Source organism: Amblyomma maculatum, chromosome 10 (genome assembly GCF_055883805.1).
Source record: "Amblyomma maculatum isolate TAMU_Amacu chromosome 10, ASM5588380v1, whole genome shotgun sequence".
NCBI lineage: Eukaryota > Metazoa > Arthropoda > Arachnida > Ixodida > Ixodidae > Amblyomma > Amblyomma maculatum.
The window spans coordinates 180,877,371-180,883,370 of record NC_139353.1 but is presented as its reverse complement, the minus strand read 5'-3'; the positions used below and the strand labels follow the sequence as shown (position 1 = coordinate 180,883,370).

General features: G+C 46.0%; 1 long non-coding RNA gene across 2 annotated transcripts in view; it reads left to right on the top strand.

Annotated features, from left to right (window-relative positions):
* The first annotated feature begins 1,326 nt into the window (after nucleotides 1–1,326).
* Nucleotides 1,327–6,000, top strand: part of LOC146178039 (uncharacterized) — a 117,687-nt gene continuing 113,013 nt past the window's right edge. For both annotated transcript variants that reach the window (XR_014701425.1, XR_014701424.1), the window contains exons 1-2: nucleotides 1,327–1,417; nucleotides 1,505–1,605. This is a non-coding gene — a long non-coding RNA (uncharacterized LOC146178039). The remainder of the gene's footprint in view (nucleotides 1,418–1,504; nucleotides 1,606–6,000) is intronic.

The following is a 6,000-nucleotide window of genomic DNA, read 5'->3' as shown; positions in this document are numbered from 1 at the left end:
CCCAGTTTCTGCTCACTGCAAGCTGATCCCTGCGATGCCGGAGTTGTAGCAGGAAAACAAAGCTCTGAAAATTAAATATTGTTAGAGAATACTCATGGTGTCAACTCCAAGTGAAAGTGTAGAAAAAGTGGCATCAGTGACTGTGGAAAACTATGTTCCAGCCAAAAGCTGTGCTAATTATCTTGTTTGTATGTGGTAAGTAGTTTTGCCTTTCACGTAGTCTGCACTGCAGAACAGCTAATAATGCGTACTGGTGGCCATATCGTATGTTCTTTCTTGACCTGATACCCATTTATAGTTTACACAACTCAAACAATGCCACACACTCTTGCTGTTGTTTCCATAGCTTCAAAAACTGTAAACTGGAAAAGTGAGAAGGTGCAGAAAGCAATATTTTTCAAGCGAACTATCGGAAGCAGGCACGTAATCAGGTACAGTATGTCACTACTATTTAGACATTGATGCAATAGTACTTTGTTAACCCAAGCGTGCAAGTTTACTGAAAAGTCTGTGACACCTTTCTGAGTTAACTTGTTGCCGAGCCTAAGTGGCTTATTCAGCGCTTAGGAGGATGCAACAGCATGTGCGGCTGGGTGTAAACACCGAAAATGGTCTGCTGCAAAGAGAACAAGAAATCTGATATCGGGTGCAGGAGGCACATGGAAATTAGTGCTTGCGCCATGATATGCCTTTAATCTTGTATTTAGCAGTTTGAAAATAGAGCATTCGAAAAGTGATAAATTGAATTCTTGGTCATCTAGTATCAAAGAAAAACAAACAAGCGTTGAGGGGAAGCCTCACTTCGCAAACAAACATTTCAAGAAGACTTCTCTTCGCCCCAGGTGAAGACATATCCTCTTGTTGAAACGTTTGCTTGCGAACTGAGGCCGAGTCAACTGCAAACTGAGTCAAGCTTGCCGCAGAGCATCTTTTTGTCCCCGCTCCCTGCATTCCTCTGTAAAAATGCTGAATGAAAATTGAATTGAATGCTCATTGCAACCCTTATTTGGTTGCAATGAGCATGTAGGTATGTAGTGAGTGCTTATGCACATTTGCAATACTCTCGTGCAGTGCGCATGTAGAAAAGCGTTCTCGAGAAGCTGTAGAATTAATTAAATATTAGTTGCTGTGCAGAAAGCCATCTCCTTTAATAGTGTGTCATCAAAGACGAAAAACTGATGAGGGCATTGGCTTTCTCGTTCAGCTGATCGGCCTCGCCCCATCAAGCTCCACTTGACAGCTATTTTATTAGCCTTAGCCTTTAGAGCAGCCGCAAATCATTTTCTGCAATTATTCGACAGGTGTCCAAGAAAGCACACTTTACGCATATGCCTAGAAGGTTGTGTGCATCAGTCCTGTACGGGCATTCTGCATTCACTTTCACTTATTCACAGGCGTCACTGCGGCAGTTTAAAAGGTGATGTTTCGATATATCTCGAAAATCATTCATTTTTTTACTGATATCATTTTCTTACTGCGCAATGTTGTCTACAATTTATTTCAGCGTATATCACATGTATGAAATATCCTAAAACTGAACTTAATTGGGGCAAGGCAGATGAAAGGCACGTGTTAAGGGTCCTATCAAGAACTTGAGTTCAAAAGGTGAGCTCATCTAAGCTTCATTTTGAGAATTGGCACAGATAAGCTGTTGATTTCAGTATATTTATGAGTTAAATCGGCGATCCATTAATTGTTTCTATAATATAGTAATTAGGCTAATTTTGTATCAATAATTTTTGTATCAGCCGCAAAATCAAGCCGTCACGGTGCCATTAAGAATATATTGCCTTGAAATGCTATGAGACAGTTCCTGGTTGTGGGTGGCATTAAATTATTTCGGGGCATTTTAAATGCTATGGCCTTAAATGATAGCGTGACGGGTTCATTTTCGGCTGAGATGAAAATCTTTAGGCTTCAGGACTTTTGACCACTGCGGCTCTGATAATTGACGAGGTGTGATACGCATGCAAGCACTTGACTAAATGAGCGCCCTGCAAGCGAGCTTTGTCGCCGGCAAATTAGGGCTTTATTTGAGAATATCTTAAAAAAAAAGCTGCCGGCTTGATTAGTTCACCGCGGTCGTTAACTGCCTGTCGCCGACAAAACTATACCGATTATGGGATCTTACTCAAGGGTAATAAGCTGCAACGCGAAAAGTGAGCAGCCGCATAGGCGAGCGCGATCTCGCAACGAGCGCGGTAGAACATCGAGCGCAGTGTCACGCGCTGCGTGGCCTGCAGATATCGAGACGCTTGACGCAGCGAAAAATTCAGCCGGTCTGCGTAGACTGCTCCCTACGCTCAATGTGTAATAATAATAATGATAATAATAATAATAATAATGTTTTATTTACACCCAATGTGTACATAGGATGAGGGAGCACACCAGAAAAAGTTGTAATGACAACTTGACAAGGCCGCAGGCCCCCAAAACAATAACAATGACAGCTTCACATCGGCAGTGCAGAAAATATACAATCACAAAGTATACACACTAAAGCACTATGATAACGTTCTTAGCAGAACGAGCTCAAAAAACGCTATGATCAAGCTGTCGCAAACTAGGAGTTATTTATACGTGCGCCGATCGAATTTTGTACGTGACGCGAGAAGACAAGCTGCGTAGTAAGTATCGTTGTTCACTCGTACTTATCCGTAGGGGTTTCGTGCCTTAGGAAGGTTAGTAAAAGGCAGTTGATACCAGGAAAGAAATCGCACAACAAAAACTGACTGTATATAAATTGTCGACGGCACTTTCAATGTGTTCTGCGGAGATTGGAAATGCATCGAATCTCAGGGGCCGAGCACTGGAGCACGAAGGAGATGCATGAAATGATGTGCCCCTGTGCGGACACGCACTGCGGAACGGCTGCATAATCGGTTTGCCTTTGGTTGTTTTGCCTTTTCGCGGTGCTGCGAGCGCTTTGGCAGTGGATTTCCATAGCGTGAGCAAGGGGCGTCTGCTACTGGGCCTCTTTGAGGCGTTGCATCGCTTTTCCGTCTGGTGCCGCATGGATTGCTAGAATCGCGAATAGGCTGGGGTGGGCTCCCCAGCGTTCCCAGCGTATATTGCAATCTAGCTGCTGATACATAGACCCAATTCCGCATAGCCGCATTTGGGCACCCGGCAACCAGGGACAGAAGGGAAACGAGCAGGCCGATCAGGTCGCCCACGCACTCTCTCCTCGGGCTATCTCCTTGTCCTTGGAAGTCTACACGAAATCAGACAATCTGGCCCTTACATTCAAATACATCACTGATTATTACAAGGAGAAAAACAGGCGGTACCCGGTCCCTTGTAATGGACTGGATCGCGCTGACGAGCACCTCCTCATCAAAATTTTGACTAATACTGTACTGTGCGGTGGCCGTGCTTAAACATTTCAACCCATCCTTTGATGGTGCGGGCCAGTACTGTGGGGAGGTGGCTGACACCTTCCACATGGTCTGGGTGTGCCAATCAAACCCCTCCATTCCCCTCAACCCCAATCCCACCAGAGGGGACTTTCAGGTGGCCTTGCTCGGTTGTCACGACCTCAAGGCTCAAAAGGCCTTGGTTCAACGAACGCGGGCGGCGTTGCTTGCCAATGGGGCTCCGAAATAGAGGCTCCACCTAGTATTGTGAGGGGAGGAGTCCGCTAAGGCTTTAACCCAATCACCTCTCTCTAAATATTCATTAGTTAATAAATGTTTGACGCTTGGCCAGCGTCACGACGCTTTAACCCGTCGTTTGCCGGCTCGATAATAAAGTCATACATACATACATACATACATACATACATACATACATACATACATACATACATACATACATACATACATACATACATACATACATACATACATACATACATACATACATACATACATACATACATACATACATACATACATACATACAAACAAACAAACATACATACATACATACATACATACATACATACATACATACATACATACATACATACATACATACATACCTTAACCACCAGCCTGATTCTGTAAAGCCCCTAGTACCACCTGCATTTGAACCCTAATGTGGTTCATGAATTCGTTCATCATTGACTAAAATTGTATGCGGATCTTTAGCTTCTTTTCTAGTGCTTCAGTGGGATCTACGTTATTGATTTTCGGTTTAACCGGGGGTGGTAGGGACGCCTCGGCGGTTATTTTATCCTCTCCCTGTTGCTGTTGTTGCCGTTGGGGTGTCTAATGACGGAATGCTGCTGCGCAGGGCGCGGTTGCTTCGGATTTCTGAAATTCTGATCCTCAGATCTTAGCGATTCGGCAGTGCCCATTCATTGTCCAAACATTTTCTGTAAACTCTTAATTTCGTCATCTTTTCTATCCTTTTTCTCAGTCCGACAGACCCCGTCTACAGAACTCACAGTCCTGAGTTCGTGGCTGGCGCTCCTCTTCCACGGGCTAGTGGAGTCTCTACAGCTCGAGCTTCGTCTTGAGTGGCTTATTGTCCGGGATCTTTAACGGCCCCTGGGTGGTGGTGGAATCTTCGCCTGGCTGTCAGTGGCTTTCAACTTAGAAAAAAAGGCCACCTGGTACTGGAACTCTTCTTTTCTCTTCAGCTCACGTCGCCAGTTCTTGCATTCTTCGCCGCCAAATGCCATGTCTTTTTTTCTAGTTTATCTTCCCGACTACGTTTTCTGGACGTCTTGCGGAGTCCAGAATAAATCTACACAATTCCGGTCCTTCGATCAGCATGTGAGCCTTGCCGCACAGGTGGCATTTGGCCTTGCAATGGTGATCTTTGAGTGATCTTTCGAATCCGCAGCCGCGGCACTCGATAATGATTGAAAAACATTTTTTTAAATACAGTGCGGGTACGGGAGCATTCCTTAAGGGGTCGCCCCTTGCAATTGCTAGATGATCTCCCTCTTACGAGAGCCCATTGGCGTCGGCCGTGGCTCAAGCCCGCTCGAACAAGGCTCGTTGCGCCTTAAGGTGAGAGCAGCCGAGCAGGGCCGCCTCCCAGTCCTCCCGGGAACTGTTCGGTGAAGGGGGGGGGGGCTAGATTGGGTGTTTTATGACATGACCACACTATGTGAAAAATTTCCGAGGACTTTTCCTCACAGTGCGGGTATTTCCCGTGCAAGTGGGGTCAAAGTATTTCAATACTGTCGAGCACAGTAGAGCTTTAGAGAGTAGAGTAAAGGCGAAGGAGAATGCGCTCCTCCGCTTTGTGAGACCCTTGCAGGGCTTAGGATAGATTGAATGGCTACATTGATAAAAATGAATTATTTTGTTGAAAGTGTAGGCAGGATTCAGTTCGGAGTCCGGATAGGTGGGAGACGATTTTGGTGCCCGGAATGTAAACGCGCGGCGGCAGCATCAGCCGTTTAGTTTTCCTTGAGGCCTGTGTGAGCCGGAGTCCAGATAGTCGTTTGATTCGAGGGGGCACCGAAATAATCGCGGCTTTGCAACATTTTGCTGGCGAAGTCCGATATTTTCCCCCTGCTCGACACTGCGGCAGGCACCCCTCGAGTCGGTCATGATGGCCCGTGAGTCCTGATCGGCGGCGGTTAGCGCGATGGAAACCTTTTTTGCGTGTGTTATGTTGTGTGCTTGGTGTCGCTAGGACAGGGGCACATGTCCTCTCGATGCCCAAGAAGGCCACAGGAGGAGCCCACTTCGTACTTTTACGGTACAGCTGGCATCAATACTGAGCGCCGTTAAATATATCCATCTTGTAACCGTTTTCTCTTTGAAAAGAAAGACGAATGACTGAGTTTTTACCCAGTCATCTGACTCCCAATACCTCAGGGTTGCCTCGCCGGTCTACTCGTTACAAAACGTCCATTGAGTATTCCAGAGACACTCCGTGGTCGACCCCCTTACCATAGTGTTCAGAGGTGACCGTGTCGGCAAAAGTGTCCACCCTTTTGCCACCAAATAGGATGCGCTTGAGACTGGCGTATTTCAATTTCCTCTTCGCGCTCGTTGTTACGACGAGTATTGGGTGCTGTTTCATGTTGAGGGAGAT